Below are 20,821 nucleotides of genomic sequence, written 5' to 3'. Positions count from 1 at the left end.
TTTTGGAGTTGAAGGTCATTGAAAATTTCTACCTTTCCTTGTCACTCAAGGTGAAGTACTAAAGGAACAATAGGTGATAATTGAATTTGACTATTGAAAAGCTGAGGAACAAGGCAAACACTATGGCTTTCCTTTCTTTTCAAATTAAGCCATTGAACCTCTCATTCTATTCAATGCTTTGCACTCTGGTAAGATGTATGTCTAGTGGCTCAGACAATGATAAAGGGTTGTACTGAGTACTTTGGTATATATGGTCCTTGCTCTCTCTGCATAACAATTTGAAAACATAGCCAAGCATCCAACTTAGACTCCTGTGTCTACCCTCATGAAATTCAGTGTGCAGAAATGGAGGTAACACAGGAACCAAAAGACTGAAGAACCAGGCCTGTCTGTAGAGTTAAGCCTGGAAGAGTAGAGATGGTACCATCCTAACAAGATGGAGGCCATCTTTACAGCTTTCTTTAACAACATAAATTCAACTTCTTTAGCTTTATATTTTTCTCCTTCCTTTCCCATTCATCAAATATCTTTTGCTAGAAAAGGGTCAGTTGTCTATGATATTTATACAACAAACTCAACTGTCATTTTTAGAACAAAAATTTTTTCTCAGTTACTTTTTGCTGACCATAATCTTAACAGGCAAAGTGCCATTTACAGTCCTGTTTGACTGATAGCAGAGACTGCCTTTATATTCCCTGGTACCTATCACACAACTAAGATCTTCAATGTGTGAAAATATAACCAACTTCCTTGCTTCTCCCCTATCATAGCATTCTGAATTCGCACCTTTATTCTCTCTGTATCAAAAAAAAAGGAGAAGCTTTTCCATTAGGTAAAATTGATGAGTTATTTCTGTGGGGCTAAGGTGACTAATTAAGCAGGTAACTAATCACAAGCTAGCCACTTACATAGATGCTCCTTAGAACGAGCACTTATGCCATGATATAAATGGAGAGAGAGGGTTTAGGAAGGATGGAAGGCCTTTTAAGAGATCTGTATATTTCGCAATCCACCAAAGGTAAGCAGGCCCTTTCTGAAATTTGGGTCTCAAGGCCTAGAATTCAATGAAAGTCTTAAGTCTTAACACAGATGTCAAATAGCAATAACCACTGGAAAAGTTTAGGCAAACCCATTTCGATTGTTCCTCTGGAGAAAACACAACTGAAGGGAGCTGTTGGAGGGCTTATTTATTTATTTATTTATTTATTTATTTATTTTGTCAGTCATGGGTTTGAACTCTGGGCCTGGGCACTATCCTTGAGTGCTTCAGCTTAAGACTAGTGTTCTACCACTTGAACCACAGTGCAACAAGAGTTGAATGTGTCAAAAAAAAAAAGTGTGTATAGATGGCCAAAAAATACATAAAGAAATGCTCAACACTCCTGGCCATAAACAAAATGTAAATCAAAACAACATTGTATCACATTACTATCTCCAAATATGATATCCAACAACTGGGGTAGGATGGTTATGGAGTAGCTACTCAGCAGGTGTGAGGCCCTGGGTTTGTTTCCAAACACATAGAAAAAAGATGCCACCATTAAAAACAAGCACACACACATATACATATACAATATTCAATAAATGTAAAACTCTCCCTTTAAAAAGTAAATAAAACAAGATGATCAAAAAGAAAAGAAAAGTAAAACCAGCACTGAAATTCCATCTCACTCCAGTCATAAACAGCCAGCATCAAGAACAGAAACAACAAATGCTGGGCAAGAATGTGGGGGAAAAGGGAATGTCATTACACTGCTGGTAGAAATGTATGCTAGTGCAGCCACTATGGAGGTCAGTATGGAGATTCCTCAAAAAACTAAAAATAGAACTACCTTCTAGTGCGGAGATACTATTCTTAGGCATTTATCCAAAAGACTGCAAGCAAGAATGCAATAAAGATGCTGCACATCCGTGTTCACAGTACTATTCTCAAAAGCAAAGTTTTAAAAACATCCCAGACAGCTGACAATCAACAAATGGATCAAGAAATTGTTATAGATAGATAGATAGATAGATAGATAGATAGGTAGATAGATAGATAGATAGATTACATAATGCAATTTTATTTACCCATCAGGAATAAGAATATTATACAATTTCAGAAAAACAGATGGTCCTGAGAAACAAATATGTTACGTAAAATAAATCAGAGAGACAAAACTTACATGTTTTCTCCCATGTATAGAAGGTAAACCTAAAATATAAACATACATGAAAACAAATATAGAGCCATATGCTTGTATTCATGATCAAACTGACTAAAGGATGTTATTCTCAGGAATAGGCTTCCATGGAGTAAACTTCAAATAATTAATAGCTACAAAAAAAAAGAATATCAGAAAGCTGAAATATGCCTTGTCTATGGGGAGGATACGGGTTAAGGGAATGCAACAAAAATGAATGGAGAGAGAAATAAGTGAAAATAGGCATAATACGCAATGTACTTACATGAAGATAGAACTTGAGGAAACAGTGGGGATGGGATGGATGGTGGGAGAGAATGATGGAAAGGATGAGACTGGTCAAGGCACATTGAAGACATATTGAGTTGAAACCCCTTTGTACAAAGGCCTAATATCTATCATCTACAGAGAACTCAAGAAACTAACCCCCTCCAAACCCAGTAAACCAGTTATTAAATGGGCAAGGGAGCTAAAGAGAGACATCACAGGAGAAGAAATAAAAATGGCAAAGAAACAAATGAGGAAATGTTCAACATCCCTGGCAGTAAAGGAAATGCAAATAAAAACAGCCCTGAGATACTATCTCATTCCAGTTAGAATGGCCTATACTCTGAACTCAGGCAACAACAAATGCTGGAGGGGATGTGGAAAAAGAGGAACCCTTTTCCACTGCTGGTGGGAATATAAACTAGTACAACCACTCTGGAAAACAGTATGGAGGTTCCTCATAAAACTTAGCATAGACATACCCTATGACTCAGCCATACCACTCCTAGGCATCCATCCAGAACAACAGGATCCAGGATACCACAAAGACACATGCACATCCATGTTGGTCACTGCACAATTCACAATAGCCAAAATATGGAAATAACCCAGATGCCCCACTACAGATGAATGGATCCAAAAAATGTGGTACCTGCACACAATGGAATTCTACACAGCAATTAGAAATGGCATTAAATAATGGCATTGGCAGGGAAATTGTCAGATCTTGAACAAATAATGTTGAGTGAGACAAGCCTAGGACACAGAGAACAAAGGTGCATGGTCTCCCTGATATGTGGGTGTTGGGGGTGGGGGTGGAACCATAGAGTTCCTGTCTGTTAAATAATAAACTTCTTTTCAAATGGTATTTCTACATGTTTTGATCAGCGACTTTACATCATATCTCTAAAGCCAAACAAATGCTAAATAAACATAAAAATATCTAGGATAGACCTATCAGAAAATCACAATAACTCAACAGCTATGTACATATGATTATATAAGATGAGATTAAGCAAAATGAACTCCAAGAGACGGAAAGAGGAGGATTTTATTGTTGTCACTATGTTTAATATACGAGGTGAATTTCCTATGGCGTACCCCCTGTGGTCACTGTATATGATTTTGGTACACTGCATATTGTATATATGTTTATCTGACCTTGGGAAGGGAAAGAAAGAAAGAAATGTACTCACTGTATTACAGATGAAATTGTAACCCTTCTGTACTTCATTTTGACAATAAAATAAAAATTTTAAAAAGAAACCCCTTGTACAGTAAACATTCTTTAAAACAAAAACAATGAAGAGAATATTCTAGAAGACTCTAGTTGTAGTCAAGAAGCACTGAAAATCAACCTGGTTAGATCTTTTTGCACAAAGGAAAACTCTACCTGCATCCACCTTTGACTCTTGTGGAAGGTGTGATTAAAATTTGCTGGACTAGGGCTGGGGATATGGCCTAGTGGCAAGAGTGCTTGCCTTGTATACATGAGGCCCTGGGTTCGATTCCCCAGCACCACATATACAGAAAACGGCCAGAAGTGGCGCTGTGACTCAAGTAGCCTAGTGCTAGCCTTGAGCAAAAAGAAGCCAGGGACAGTGCTCAGGCCCTGAGTTCAAGGCCCAGGACTGGCCAAAAAAAAAAAAAAAAAAAAGACAAAATTTGCTGGACTGTTGCTTGTTTGGAAGTTAGGAAAAGATAAGAAGTCCTATCAGGAAATGTTTGCTTGGAAGGCCAGAATCCATGTCCACTCTTCGTCATGGTGACTTCTTTTTTTTATTAAATTTTTTCGTTATCGTGCAAGTGTGGTACAGAGGGGTTACAGATTCATATGTAAGCCAGTGAGTACATTTCTTGTTCAACTTGTTACCTCCTCCCTCATTTTCCCCCCACCTCCCTCTCCCCCTTTTCCTCTCCCCCCAAGAGTTGTGCAGTTGATTTACACCAAATGGTTCTGTAAATATTGCTTTTGGAATGGTTTGTCTTTTTTTTTCCTTTGTCTCTCAATTTTGATATTCCATTTCCCTGCCCCAGTTCTAATACCCATATAAACAGTATCCAGGGTATTCATATGAGTTATAGTGGTAGTGGGGGTACAACCACAGGAAGGGAATACAAGAGAAACAAAACAATCAAACAAATAGACAAGGAAAAAGAAACAAAAAAATACAAAAGGTACAGTTTCACATGGCATGTTGATAATAATTACAACAGTGGTATAACTCTTGTTTCCATAACGTGGAGTTCATTTCACTTGGCATCATCTTATGTGATCAAATCAGTGTAGCTATTGGAGTATTTTGCTCTTCTACCATGACTAGCCTAATCATGTACTAGCTATTCCCTATAAGAGACACCATAGGATTTATGTTTCTTTGGGTCTGGGTCACTTCACTTAAACAAATGGCTAAAGACCTAAACAAAACTTCTCTGAAGAGGAAATGAGAATGGCCAAGAGTCACATGAAAAAGTGCTCTACATCACTGGCAATAAAAGAAATGCAAATCAAAACAACATTGAGATTCCACCTCACCCCAGAAAGAATGTCCATTATCAGGAAATCCAATAATAACAAATGCTGGAGAGGATGTGGCCAAAAGGGAACCCTACTACATTGTTGGTAGGAATGCAAACTTGTTCAACCCCACTGGAAAGCAGTGTGGAGGTTCCTAAGAAGGCTAAACATAGAGCTCCCCTACGACTCAGCAGCCCCACTTTTGGGCATCTACCCAAAAGACTACAAGCAAGACCACACTAAATCTACCAGCACAACTATGTTCATCGCAGCACAACTTGTCATTGCTAAAACATGGAACCAACCTAGATGCCCCTCAGTAGACGAGTGGATCAGGAAAATGAAATGAAATGAAATTCTATGCCTCCATCAGAAGGAATGACACTGCCCCATTCCTAAGGAAATGGAAGGACATGGTTCTTTTTAAAGTAGATCACAGATTGGAGAGGTAGGAGAGGTTCCAGCCATGCTAGGAACTACAGTGACCATCAGAAGAAGATGTTCTTTCTTCCTAGTTTGTTGTTATTGGCATTTTCCTATGTGCCTAGGGGTATTAGCTTTATAACCATTGCTGAGGCCAAGGCTGGGAATGTAGTGGGCATTCTAACAATGATTTCCTTCCTTGTGTGTCCTGAATGGCCAGCACAGCCAACATGTAATCAGTCTACAGTTGCACTGTTGCTGTTGACAACTTCATTATGCTGTGATACTCAGGTGGGTAATTCATTCCTCAAGCATGGCATTATCTCCTGATATGCTTAATGGGTTGAATGTAATTTTGTAAGCTTTTGAAGATAATTGTCTCCCCTTGTGCTTAGCTCGGCCCTAATATGGGAAACAATGATAGCTACCACTAGGAAACAGCATTGCTGTGCTCGGCTTTTTCATGTGACTCGGGTGTGCTCACCACAAAGGCAGGAAATATTACTGATTGGAATGATACAGTTTATGTGGGTCACTTAATGTCCCTGGTAACCACTTTTGAGCCTGCCTCTGCACTTAACCTTCCTATGACCAGGACACTCTACAAAAATAAGATGGCCTTGCCAAGAACATATAATTAGTTAATTATTGGTTCTAGGGGGTGAAGTGGGCTTTGTCATGATATACCTACAGTCACAAATACTACCTGAAATGGAAAAATTAGATGAAAAATAAGAAATGTGATCCAAATGTTGAAATATGCAAGCAGCAATTTTTCTTTTAAAAAAAGTTGGGTAAAAGTATATCCTTTCAAGTTCTCTGTAATTTCATTTAGTTCAACATGTACATACTGAGAATTACCTACCATTCAAAGGGACTCCCTCTAGAAGCTAAGGAGGAAATTCAAAGACCAGTGACACTGAGTCCTGCCCTCATGGAGACTTCAGTCCAGTATGGGAAATAGATACGAAGTATCTCTAAGGACAGTAGCTCCACCAAGAGTGCCAATAATAACAAATACCACAGAGAGTGAAAGCTAGTCTATTAGGAGACATAAAGAATAACTGAATTTGCTGCCTCAAGGGTACTTCGCTCAGTCCACAAGCCAATTTGAATTCTTTTAGTGAATTTGGCCTCCTAAGAATTCAACTTTAGTCAACACTTTGGTTCTGAAAGTGAGAGCTCATCTAATTTCTATGTGTTTCTTGATTTTCTTTGATAATCATCAGTCCCAAGTATCTCAATAGAAAATGAAAAAGTCAGCACAAAGATAGGCATAAAAATCTTTCAGCTTTTTCTTTTATCCTTTCATCTACCATAAACCTTTTTATTAATGTATAAATTAAGTTCTACTATGCAAATTCCTGTTGGCAGCTATAAACTGTTGCTAAACTAATACTTTTAACTACAATTATTTTTGGGGGGGCCTTGTCCAATGTGTTTATTCACAAGTAATCACTGAGAATGTTTCACACACCGGGCCCCTGGCCAGGTGCTGAGGACACAATCGTGGATGACACAGGTGTGGTTACCATTTACACAGAGAATACCATACCACCATCAACAAGCACCATCTCCCATGATTCTCTCCCTGCATGGATAAACTCTTTCCTTTCTCAGAGATTGTTCTCAAGCATACCTGGTAAAACAGTTCCTTCAAGAGTTCCCACCAAATTGGAACTAGGAAATTGAAAGGGAATACCAAAATTGAGAGACACAGGGTTAAAAAAAAAAGACAAACAACTACAAAAGCAATGCTTGCAAAACTGTTTGGTGTAAGTGAACTGAACACCTCAGGGGGGGGAAAAGGGAAAGGGGGAGGGGGGAAGGGGTATGAGGGACAAGGTAACAAACAGTACAAGAAATGTATCCAATGCCTAACGTATGAAACTGTAACCTCTCTGTACATCAGTTTGATAATAAAATTTTGGAAAAAAAAAAAAAGAGTTCCCACCAAGTTGTTACTGAACTATAATTATTTTTTACATGAAGATTCTCTTTGGCCAGGTGCTAGTGGCTCATGCCTTTAATCCTAGCTACTTAGGAGGCTTAGAGCAGAAAGATTGTGTGAAAAGTTCACAAAACCCTGTCTCAACAGAAAAGACTGAGAGTGGTAATGCATGCCTGTCATCCCAGTTACAGCGAGGAAGCAAGTCAGGGATCACCATGTAGACTGGGGGTTGGGGGGGTTGGGGAATGTGAGTTTTTACCTCAAAATTAAAGAGAACAAAAGGGTTAGAGGTGTGGCTCAAGAAGTAGAGGCCCTTCAGTGCAAACACCAAGCCCAGGGTTTAAGACCCATTTCCACTTAAGAAAAAAAAATTTCCTGAAAAAGAAAGAGAGGGAAGAAAAAACCCAGGCAAAGGAAAGGAAGGGTCTGCCAAAAATTTATCAGTCATTTATCTTTCAACATTTTGGCTTATCCACTTGACCCTTTTGACTCATGTATTGAATATTTACCTTATGTGCTGTTTTTCCTGTCTGTTTAGTGAAATTCTTATGATCTGGTGAATTTAAAATTATGTGTGGCCTTCTAATTGCTTTATTATATTAGCCTAAGCAAACTTTCTCTGGTTTATGAATTATCAAATCCTAAGGTATTAACCATTTCATCTTAAAATTGAGAATTATGCACAACATTCTTAAAGAAGATGAAGACACAAATTTTTTCTTGCTTTTGTTTTGCTTTGTTTTGACTTGCTCACAGAAGCCTCTCCTCCACTTCCCAGCAAAAAGGCCAAAATGAGTAGTATAAATGGAAAGCGATCCCTGTTCCTCTGTAAAGGATCATAGGCCTCTACCTAAACTTCTCTAAAGTCCCAGTCTCCCAGTACAGAAGCATGACTGAGGCCAGTTAGCAACCCATTTACTGTCCAAAGTGATCATTATAACCAAACCCAGGACATTAAGGAATATAGATGGCCTTGGGGGTAGCTCATAAGGAGAAACAACCTGGGCTGAATCCTCTTAGAGAGATTTAGGTGAATACTGCCACCTATTGATAGGTGAAATATATGCTATGAATTCCTGTTCTGAGCTGATACTGTACTGATGCTTATCAGAGCAGATCTCATTATTCAGTTGGCCAAAGGATCTTAATAGCCCTAACCTCATAAGTCTTAATAGGTTAGAGATGAAAAAGAAGTTTGTTCTACTCACTTAGATCAATTCACAAAATGTATTTCTGATAAAAGGCAAAGGAATTAAGTAGAAACGACATGAGTTTGGCACCTGGAGGCCCAGGTCTGAGTCTCAGCTTCACCTCTAAGTGCACATAAACAAGCTAATTAATATATCTAAGCTTTAATTTCCCCATCAATAAAGATTGGATAATCCTATTTTGCAAGGTGTGAGAATTCAGTGATATTTCTGCATGGCACATAGAAGGCATTTAATTGGTGTCAGCATTTAATAATATTTTTTCACTGAACTGTTAAAAGTAACTATTTGTGATGCAATGATTGGTAATATGACAAACCACATCATGCATCAGACTCTGGCAAACTCTTCCATGTGGGTCAATTATTTTTGGGCAATGCTCCTTGTCTAGTAGAGTATCTTTGACATCCAAAATTAGGACAGTGTGAACATAAATATTGGAACTTTAAGTGTGCCAATTGAGAAAATGAGGATAAATGGGCTTCATTACCAAACGTCTCCTGACTACTCTGGAGGATATGTGGGGCTGAGTCGATAAAGAATTATGATAAAACTCTGGAGCTGTGTATAAATGGGGCTTTGTGACCTGCTGGATAAGGTTGAGACTGAAAGCCAGACCTAGGAGGCTCGCATTCCTTCCTCGGCATGGTGTGGGGGATCCTGGGCTCCTACAGACAATAGGGGATTCATAGCTAGAGAATTCTAATGATGACTGAGAGGGTGGCAGGCAGAACAAGAAGACTTTTCAGGCACACGGACTCTGATTATCACACTGGAGCTCTAGCCCAGCAAGAGGCTGACGAGAGGCGCATGGAGCCTTTCTTGGAAAGCTTTCAGTGGAGTCTTTGAAATGTCCTTAAGAGAATCTTGCTTCTCAAAAAGGAGACACTGGAAAATCTCACATGATTAGTTCAGATAAACACTCTGTCATCAACTCCTGCAAGTGAGTATGGATCATCTCTTTCTAAAGTCTTTTGAATGTCATGTGTCTAGGCTTCTAAGATGTAGAGAAAAATTCCCAAAAGGTTTCTCAGGATATTTGGGGACTGTTACTTTTAGTCTCAAAGGTCAACTGGGTCTTAAAACAAAATAATCAAGAATAACATGGCTATGAACAGTCTGCACCTTTTGAAAAGGTCTGCTTTGGATTGAATAGCCAATGCCCTCCCCAAATCCCTTTCTTTCTTCTTGGGGGCTTAGAAGGGAGAGGGAGGAGGAGGAAGACTGTCACATTCACTGCTAACAACTTTGTACATAATAAGCATGTTCAGATACACCCTGGGGTGTTCGTTTTCTTTTCCTATTTTTTGTCCCCTTTTTAGCTGCTCTCGATAAATAGCACATTTTATTTTTGAAAAAAAAAAAAGAATCAGACATTACTAAGCAGCCTCGCCCTAAGGAAGGTCAAGAGATTACAGAACGGAAGTGGGCTGGCCAGCCTTTTTGCTGACCACAGTAAGGGACTGCTACTTTCTTCTTGTAATTTAATTTTGAGATTCTGATGAAAAGGCCCTCCCTTAAAAAAAAAAAGACTTTGCCAAAAAGAAAGTGAAAAACTGTTAGAAAATAGCCATCAAAAAGCGATCAATTTAAATTTATGTCCTACAAACAAACCACATGCAACTAACCACAGGGCAGACATGCATTTGCAATGATATATGGGCATTCTCAACAATATGAGGAATTTTTAGAGGAAAGTGGAAATTCTTAGTTTCTGATATTGGTGGCCCTTGCCTAATTTCACAAACATTTTGAAATTCTAGATGTTTCATTTTACAAATCTAAAGAAGAGTACAATGAAGGACTCATGTTGAAATAAAATAATTAACTTACCAAAAGTCACACAGTGGATGAAGAGCAGCCAGAGGACCCACGTTCAACCCCCCTATTACCTAACCTGAGTTTTGTCCACAGAGCTAAGCAACTCTAAAGGGAAAATTACCATATTGAACAGGGAACTGCTCATTCCAAGGAATTGTACCCATTTTCCCTGCAGAGGACCCTTAATGTTCCAGGAAGCTTGCCATCACTGCCTCGACTGAGTTCTCATCAGAGAAATCTAGATACATTCTTGTGTCTCCAGGGCTCATCCTTATGCTCTTTTCTCTTAAAAACTGCACAGACTATGCCATGAATGCTCAAAATATCTCTGTTTGTATATATTGAAATCATGAATGCTGCCATCATCTAGTATCACACAGGCTAAAACTTATATCATTGTTTATCTTTTTACTATGATGGATTACATATATACATATATATGTAACTGGGGTTTATTGTGTTACTTCGTGATGCATACAGCATGAACTAACTGTAGATTCAAGGCAATCCCCATCAAAATACCAATGACATTCTTCATAGAAATAGAAAAAGATCTTAAATTAAATATGGAAGACAAAAGTCTGTAAATGACTAAACCATTCTTGAGTAAAATGAACAAAGCTGGAAGTATCACAACACCAGATAGCAAACATATTACAGAGTCACAGTAACCAAAACAGCATGGTAGGCTAGGAATGTGGTTTAGTGGTAGAATGCTTCCCTAGCATGCCTGAATCACTGGGTTTGATCCCTCAGTACCACATAAACAGAAAAAAACAGAAGTGGTGCTGCGGCTCAAAGTGGTAGAGTGCTAGCCTTGAGCTAAAAGACGCTCAGGGACAGTGCCCAGGCCCTGAGTTCAAGCCCCAGGACTGGCAAAACAAAACAAAACAACAACAAAAAAAAAACAAAGCAAAATAGAACCCAGCATGGTATTGGTATAAAAACAGACACGTAAAACAACTGAGTAGAATACAGAGCCTAGAATTAAACCCTTGTTGGCAAAAATTTTAAAGGCCACCTTCAACTTCTGTCTGTTTCTCTCATCCTCTTCTATCACTACCTATACCAACCAGTGAGAATTCTTGTTCTACCTTCATAGTGTCCCACTTTTTGTCACTTAATTTATTTCTTATAGGTCCTCACCACCAGTGTCTTCCTACTTTTGGTTCTCACCACTTCAGTTCATTGTACATATTGCCTTGACCAAAGGGATCTTGTTCCATTATAGGAACATGCTTGTGCTCAAAGCCCTGTCATGGATAGCATTCAGTCTATGCTCTTTAAAACAGTGTTCAAATCTCCCTGCTTTTAGTCCTTGCCTGCTTCTTGAGGCAAATTCCATCATATCATCGTGTGGACATTCATTCCAAATCTACTGAGCTACTCATGTTGATTCCTTTCCTTTCTCCTCGCTTCAGAAGTAATCCAGTGCAAATGTAATCTCTAAATCTTCCCTAAGCATTCCAGAAAGCAGGGATGATTCTCTCTTTGTCCCTTAGCACAATGTTCTTTTTTTTTCCACAGTACTTATTTAATTCTACCTTGCAGTTTTACCTTGCACTGTAATCAGTTGCATCACTCTCAATAAACACATCACTTCTGCCTTCATTCTCCTTTGTACCCCCTCCCTGCCACAGGACTTCATTCAATGCTTTGCATGTAATAAACGTTCTTCTTTCTCAATGTTCATTGAGCAGTTACTATCTGCAAGGCACTAGGTCTAGAAGTATAGGGGGAAGGGAAGAGACAAAGTAAAGTTGCAATCCCTTTCTTCAAAATTATTTTAATCTAATCAGTGAAGCACAAACACAAGTAACCTAAGCAAGTGAATTAATGTGGAGGGGGAACTGGGTGGAGAGGAAGTTCTGAGTATGGAACAAACATTCTCAGTGTTCCCAATGAGAACACTGGAGGGAGGGGTGGGAGAGGAGAGGGGAGTGAAAGAAAGGGCAAGTCTGCTTTTAGATCCCATGTCTGTGCTGTACTCATTATTAAAGTCCTCTTTAGGTCTGTCTGGATCATTCAACCCACCACCTCAGAAATGAAAAGAGTAATTTTCCTAAAACAAGACACTGATCATTTAACACCCTGTTCAAATGTTTGCTGTTCAATGAATCAAGCATTAGATAATTGCAGGCTTACGCTAGACGTTGAAGAGAATACTAGTTTGTAGAGATGAAATAAATTCTAGGAAACAGCTGAAAAACAAAAGGCAAGAACATACTGTGAACAGAATAGGAGTGGAAGAAAAAGGGTATGATCACTCTGGGTTGAGATCAGAAAAGAACTAGTTAGTGACGCCCAGACTTCAGTGGAGAATAACCTTTAAGAAAAGTTAGATTTACCAAAAGAATTTCAAGCTTCTTTCAATTCTGAGATCTCCATTAATCTTTGATGTGCTTTACTCATTCATTAAGTAAACACATGCTAAGCACTTCAACAAAACACTAAATATTTCTTGACTATTTCCCTCGTGCCAGGAGCTCTGTAGATACTGGAAATATAGCAGTGAATAAGTAACTGTACTTAAATGCTTATGTATAAGAATGACCGATGCTAAACTAGTACAATACAGTGTAGCAGATATACTGATGGAAGAGTATCAGCTGCTTTACCTCAGACCTTATAGCAGAGAAGAGCTTCTTCTGCTATGAGCTGTGAGGAAAGCTATCAAAGAGGACCTAGCCTTCAGGCAGAAAAACATCACAGGCATAAATCTGGTATTAGAGTGTCTGGCATGTACAAGAGCTGTTAACTATTTGCAAAGATGACAGTATTGAGTACAAGTGGAAAAGTAGTGAGAAATTATGCTATAGAGATAAGCAGGAACAGAAGTAAAGAATCTTCCTAAGGTGGGTCAAGGATTTTAGACTTCATCAATAGGCTTTGAGTAACACTGAAGTATACGGCAATATATCTCACTTACTAAGTACATAAAACAGTGTATTGAACAATGGATTAAAGAATGAATGTGTGTGTTAATGTTTCCCCTTTGCTATGGACTGGGTTTTCTAATTCAGACCTGAGTGTGTATTAATTATCCTTTATCCAAATCCCTTGGAATTAGAAGTGTTTCAGATTTTGGATTCTGGAATAATTCCATATGCAGAATGAGATACCCTGAAAGAAGGGACCCAAATCTAAACATGATATTCATTCATATTTTGTATGTATATATGTGTGTTCTAGACTTGTAGATGAATTATTTCATAACATGTTAAATAATTTGGTGCAACTTCCCCATGTCATGTCAATAATTCAGAAAGTTTTGGATTTGGTGCCATTTTGGATTTTAGATTTTTAAATTTGAGATGTTTATTTTGCATTTGCTCCTGGAACTAGTATTACTATGATAGGAGGCACTTCCCCCAAGGCAGATTGAACTCATAACCACATGGACAGTCCCTGGCCGTAATAGAGTTTCTCAAAGTCATATGGCTTATCCTAACTGATAGAATGTAAATAAATCTACATTCAGGTCAGTTTTTCTTGACATTAGGGTAAACCTTTTTACCTGGGAATCATTTAGGCTTACGTTGTAAAGGGTAGCCTGACCCTTTAATGACCCTTGATGAAAAACAAAACAGTCTTCTAACTCTCAAGGACATGTATATTCCTAAATTGGATTATTCATAGTGAGGCTATAGAGACAAATTAGGTCTAGAACAGAAAGGAAAGAGAAACATTCCTGATTTTGCCTTTCTGATATGAATAGAAAAAGTGAGACAATTGTGAAAGGTAAATGGAGCTCTTCCTTCAGACTCCCAGATCTTCTGAGATACAGATGGGAATCAGATCCCAGCTCTTGATCAGAAGCAGCCTGTGAGTGAGCCGCAGGAGCTGGGAGATGATCGATGTCTCTAGAAAGGAAGAGATTTTCAGGAAAATAAGATGTTATCCTCAATATTCTAGGTAATTCCCAGGCCAAAGATTAGCACCCTCTTGCTTATGACAACAAGACTCTTCTGATTTATCAAAGTCACATTCAAGCATTAGGGGTTGATTTGGCTCCAGGCATAAAAAAAACAGACCAGACTTGGTGCCAACTAGGAGTCCAAACTTACTTCTGAAATTATTATAGCAGTTAAGCATTCATTTCTCAGACAGAGTATATAGAGGTTTAGAAAGGTTCTTCATGTTATTGCAGGGGTATGTAAACATGTGTGCATGTGAATGTGCATATATTCATGGATGTGCAGGTTTGTATGTCTTCGTGTATGTGTGGGTGTATATGTGCCTGTGTATATGTATGTATTTGTACGTATGTGTATATATGTATATGTAGTGTTTATGTATATGTATATGCATGTGTGCATATGAACCTGTATGTACGTTTCAGTGTCTCTGTGTATGGAATGTGCATATCTGTGTGTGCATTGTGTACCTGTTCATGTATGCATGCATATGTGCATAATGTATAATACATATACATGTTTATGTATGCATGTTTGTGCATACATTGTATTCATATATGTGCTCTGTCAGCAAGGCCTCTCTCACACAATCAGTAGCTGCAAGGCTATTAAATACTTCACTTACAAGAGAAACATTTTAAAAAATGCACCCGATGTGGCTTTCTAGGAAACTCATTTTGCATGTAAAACAGAGCACTATGAGTGGAGCCAGGTATAGCTATATGTGGTAATCACAGGAAAAACACTTGAATCTTCCTCTTGTAACTGAGCCTCCTGGTATCCTAAGTTCCAAGTCTGCTGACTACTTTCTCAGACAAAACCAGAGCTCAGGATCAGCAGACTGGAACATGATCTAGACCTTCCTAAGATAGCTGTCACTCCTGCGGGGAATGTGTAAGGGATAGTTTAGGTGCCTTAAGGAAAGGGAGATATAGTTTCCACCTGTGGGCTTCTGGTCCTGGGAAGCTGTGGGGGTAAGAAAGGGGCTGTCTGGTCCCAGAAGAGCTGTAGTCATGAATTGTTGTATAGGCTCTTGGACACCCAGTGATAATTCTTCCCCTACCGCTGACACATTGCAAAGCAGCTTTGTCCCTTTCCTTACCCTTATTGTTCTGCATGCCATTCCAAATGGTCCTCACAGATATAGTAGGCTAAATACTCACAGAAGTCATGGCATCCTTTTATTACACACACAAGTTTGAGAAATCAAGCCCTCCAAGGGCTGCAGTCCCAATAATATACCTACTCAGCCAAACAGATTCCCTTTCTCCTCCACGCTCCATGTATCATCTGCACTTCTATTTTGCATAAAGAATAGCTTAGTGATCATGGACTTCAGCTCTTGCCTGTAGTGATCCTGTTCGTATTTTATTCTTTGCACAGAATAGGAAGGAGGCTCGCTTGCTTTGCGCAGAGGCTGAGCTACAGGAGAAAGCAGAGCCAATGTGATTTATTGAATGAAAGTACTGGACAACCAACAACTTGTTCCTCTGTTGCCCTGAACAACCTAAACTGGTAAGTCAGATTTACTGTCCTCTTTCTTTATGTGAATGTGGGATTTCTTAGTCACTGATGATTTTTTAAATCTGTTTTGTGTTGCTGCAGTTTAAGTGATACAAAAAAATCTGCATCTTCCAAAGTTAGCTTCAGGCAGTCCATGAAGAATACAACCAGACACACACAACAGTGGTCTGCAATAACACATATACATCTTTGTGTAGCCGCAAGGAAGGAGATGTAGAAGCCTCATTTGTGATAACTGGGCATTTTCTTTCCAGCATGATTAATTATATTAAGTTTTTATATAACTGGTTACCATTAACTATGAAAAAATAAATGATGTTTTTGTTGTATAAAATCAATTTTCAGTCAGGTACCAGAATATCTATAAAAGACTCATTGGATCAGGTAAAGACAAAATCCATCAGGCTGAAAATCCTGTATACAAACCCAGAATACTGCTAGCTTTAATCCAGTTTGCAGACTAGGCATGCTAAGTATAATATCAGCACTCTGTCCATCCTGTGTGAGCATGTCCATAAATAATACCTTGACGGTGATAGTAAGTACCTGACAAAGGAGCACAGTGTACACACATTCGAACTCTTGCTCCATCCACTGCCATTTTTCCTTTTATGTTCCTAAATCTTTTCTTTAGTCCATAAAGATAGATGGTTGGAAAGGTGCATGGGGCCCAAAGTGGGCTGTTGTAAGTGTCCTGTTCATTACTACCTGTGTTGAGTTGTGGCCTGGTTAGGTCACAGGCAGGACCAATGAAAATCAAGGATGAGTTTGCTTCTGTGATGGGTTTCAAAGATCCCCATATTCACTTGATTTTCTCATTTTCTAATAAGTTATAATCTGACCTCCAAGAGGGGGGAAAAGGAGAGAGAAAGATATTGTATTTCCTACCCTTTCTCAGCTAGTCTCCTTTGCCTCCTTAGTCTTGTTTGTCTGGCTACTACAAGGCTTTATGGCAGTATTAATCCATCTCTGGTGAGTTCAGAGTCAACACAAATGTGATAGAGTTTAATGTTTTTGGTGCACTCTGTCTGCTGTATATCACTGGCCTTTCAGATGAAGTTGGGGCCTTGGCTGCTGACAAAGATGGATGATGTTAGAACAGTGAACAGCATGATTCTCTAAATAAAAACCAAAGTCAGGAAATCTGAGAGATGGGTGAAGTTTTGCCTAGTAGAAAGAATCCCCAGACCACTCAATCACAGAGGAGCATTCTCTCAAGTGATATGGCTATTTTACAACTAATGATATTCTAGCAGGAAAGAGACAGAACTGCCTACTGGTTACATAACCAGTGAGATGTCAGGAAAGTATAGTATGGCATTTTTGCTGGTTCTCAGACTAAATTCATGTCTTTAGAAATTCCCTTTGCTTCCTGAATCGCCATCCCTCTATTCCTTCTATTCCTTTGTATTTTTCAAAGACATGCTAAGATCAGTTAATATATCCATGAGACGTAAGCTCTTTATTAAAGGTGCAGTATGTAATTAGTCATTGTTCATGTATATAGTCCAGAAATTATAAACAGAAACCTACAGAGCAGAATTATATGGAGACAGGGGACTGTATGTCATGTCCCTAATCTAAGGTATGTGGAACACTCAGAAGCATAGTCACAACCTGTGATTCAAAGCCAGCTGGGGCAGGAAAGTCCCTAAGACTCTTATCTCCAGTTAACCACCAAAAAGCCAGAAGTGGGGCTATGGTTCAAGTGGTAGAGCTCTAGCCTTGAACACAAAAGCTCACTCAGGGAGAGCAACGCAAGACCTGACTTAAATCCTAGGATATACACACACCACACCACACCCCACCACACCCCACCACACACACACACACACACACACACACACACACACACAAAGAAAGGCTGCCTTTTAGAAATATACTGATTCTTAAATGGAATCACACTTAAGCCACTGATACCCTATCTTAATCCTAAGTGAATGCATTAAATTTATTCTACACCTCAAGGGCGTCCCAAAGGATATTTATGCTTACATATGATTATTATTTATCATATGGTTTCTTTTTTTTAAGTTTTTATTATAAAACTGATGTACAGAGAGGTTACAGTTTCATACGTTAGGCATTGGATACATTTCTTGTACTGTTTGTTACCTTGTCCCTTATACCCCCCTCCCCCCTCCCCCTTTCCCCCCCTGAGGTGTTCAGTTCACTTACACCAGTTTTGCAAGTATTGCTTTTGTTGTTGTTTCTCGTATTTTACCCTTTGTCTCTCAATTTTGGTATTCCCTTTGAATTTCCTAATTGTAATACCAGTACACACTGTTTCCCATACACTCAGATAAGATTACAGAGATAGTGTAGATACAATCACAAGAAGGTGATACACGAACATCATCAATAGTAGAAACTACAGATACACATGGGATGTTGAAAGTAGTTACAACTGTGATATAACAATCATTTTCATAAAATGGAGTTCATTTTACTTAGCATCATCTTATGTGATCATAAGGGTATAGCTATTGGGCTCTTGTGATCCTCTGTTGTGACTTGCCTAAACCTGTGCTAATTATTCCCAATAAGGGAGACTCATATGGTTTCTTGGTTATGATTATTGTATTATGTTAACTATGCTGCTTTTTCTTTACTTCATATCTAATTTCAAGAACTTCTTTTATAATTATTTAACTCTTGATCAGAAAAGTAAGCAGCATTTAGGGCAAGCTATTGCCTGCTATCTACAGAATCCTTGGATTAGACAGTATCTTCTATTTTTTAAATCCATTGAGAGCCACATGTGAACACCAAACTCCTACTTCTCCTTTGACTGTAAAACTCGTGGTTCATCCTATATTCCCTTTATTAAAAACAAGATCACTGGTAGAACCATCTTCCACCCACTTGCTCAACAAGGCTCACAGAATTTACCCTCAGGTTTGCTAATCTTTTCTATCCAATCACTACCCATGTTTGGTCCATTTTACCTCCATCACTTAAACCTGTTCAGACTGCTCTGTCCCTGTTGCCACAAGCTGTAGTTGACATAACTACTTCTCATACAGTTTTTACAAGTGATTCATATTTGGTTGCTCCTTGTCATTCACTATTCCCATACACTTTCCCTTTCAAACATTCCTCTAGTTGCTTTCACAGGAATTCTGTAGAACTTCAAATGCAACCTTTGTAAAATATGTATTTTTATTTGTAATTGACACATAATAATTGTACATATTTAGGGAGTATGTTGTGATATTTCAATATACGACTGGAATGTGCAATCAGTATATTCATCACTTAAGCATCTGGTGGTCCCTTGCTGTGTGTAAGTTAAAAGTCTATGCTCCTTATTTGTGGAGTGAGATCATGGATGGCCCTGTTACCTCTTTGCTGTGCATGTCAGAGCTCAGAGGATCTTCCTTTCCCACCTCCAGCACTGACCTGTAAGTCACACCATGATCTTTTTCATCTCTGCATTCTAACCTAAGCTGCTATATTTAGAGTGTTCATTTCTATTCACACTAGTTAACTCTCCATTCATCACTCACAAGCCTTTTCAGGCATCATCTACTCTGGACTATTTCCCACCACCTCCTCTCCCATGACCACCTTCTGTCACCCACAAAGTCAACTTTTCACTCTTTTGTGCTACTTCTATGTCTTAGATATTTGGAAAGAAATATTAAGAAGTTAAGAGTGCAGATAAAGTCGAGGAATGTGGCTTAATGGTAGAGCGCTTGCCTAGCATGCATAAAGGCCTGGGTTTGATTCCTCAGCCACATAAACAGCCACATTCCTCAATACCACATAAACAGAAAAAGCTGGAAGTGGCACTGTGGCTCAGGTGGTAGAGTGCTAGCCTTAAGCAAAAGAAGCTCACGGACTGGACCCAGGCCATGAGTTCAAGCCCCAGGTCTAGCAAAACAACAACAAAAAAAAAAAAAACACCTTCAGATAAAGACTAATTTTGCTTGCATTGGAATCCAAGCTCCGTCCTTAATACCTCCACTTCTTATTATATAAAATGAAGGTAATAACAGCCCTTCCTTCCATCAGTGGACTGGCTGCTATATTCTGTCAAAATCCATATACTCAGGTCCCAACTCTCAGGTTGATGGTATTAGGAGATGAGGCCCTTGGCAAATAATAGGATCATGAATGCAGGGCCTACCTGCCTAGGATTAGTACTTTTGCAAAAGAGACCTAGAGAGCTAGCTAGCCTTATAGGTCATATGAGGACACAGTAAGAACACTTTATGAACCAAAAAGCAGCCCTTACCAGACACTGAATCTATAGGCATCTTGGTCTGGGCTTTCTCAGACTCATGTTACTCGGTTCATGTTAGTGTGTTGTAGCTACCAGAGTAGACAAAGACATTATTCTAAATATGAGCTATCATTACTGTTTTATGATTTCATGTATCACATTATGTGGCTGGATATTTGTATGAATGTCTTTTTTACCTCTGAGTTCCTTGGTGATAGGCAGAATAATTGACTCGTTTTAATTTGTCTAGGAATTTCCCAAGTTTAGCACTGAAAAGTTTTCCATCCTGGGGGACTACTAGATCCCAGGCAAACTGAGACACTTGGTAACTTAGTGAGATCCTATCACTTGTGAATTATAGCATCTATCACAGAATACATACATTACAAAGTAAATCACCCCAAAGCATTTGTTCAATCAATGGAATCTATCAACTTTCCACCTTCTTCAAACATATGCTTTAAGTGTCAAACATTACTTCTCTTTTTGCCATATAGTCACAATAGATCTTTCAAAACATAGCAGTGAAGTGTGTGTTTGTGGTGTAAATGGCATAGTTTCAAATTAGAAGGCTGCTTCTACTTTGCTATATGTCCTCACTATAACAGAAATGGCCACCTTTGCAATCAAAGACATGCTTACCATGTTAATAGTGAGTAGAGATTGGAAAGGACCAAGCTTTCTTTTCTGTCTAGTGACAGGCAGGTTGAAATTTGAAGGTCCCCTAGTTCACATCACAGCCTGAACAACGATACTGCCCCAGTCAGAAACATGCCCTTTA

The 20,821-nt window shown here is 38.8% G+C and overlaps 1 protein-coding gene across 1 annotated transcript in view; it reads left to right on the top strand.

Moving 5' to 3' along the window:
• Ankfn1 (ankyrin repeat and fibronectin type III domain containing 1) overlaps window positions 1–20,821 on the top strand; it is a 241,402-nt gene that overhangs the window by 64,804 nt on the left and 155,777 nt on the right. Inside the window, exon 2 of the mRNA XM_048366617.1 lies at window positions 15,672–15,803. The gene's annotated coding sequence lies outside the window, so the exon portion shown is untranslated. The remainder of the gene's footprint in view (window positions 1–15,671; window positions 15,804–20,821) is intronic.

This window comes from Perognathus longimembris, chromosome 17 (assembly GCF_023159225.1).
Source record: "Perognathus longimembris pacificus isolate PPM17 chromosome 17, ASM2315922v1, whole genome shotgun sequence".
In the NCBI taxonomy this organism is placed as follows: Eukaryota; Metazoa; Chordata; class Mammalia; order Rodentia; family Heteromyidae; genus Perognathus; species Perognathus longimembris.
Note: the sequence above shows the minus strand (reverse complement) of the source record. Positions and strands in the feature narration are given on the sequence as shown.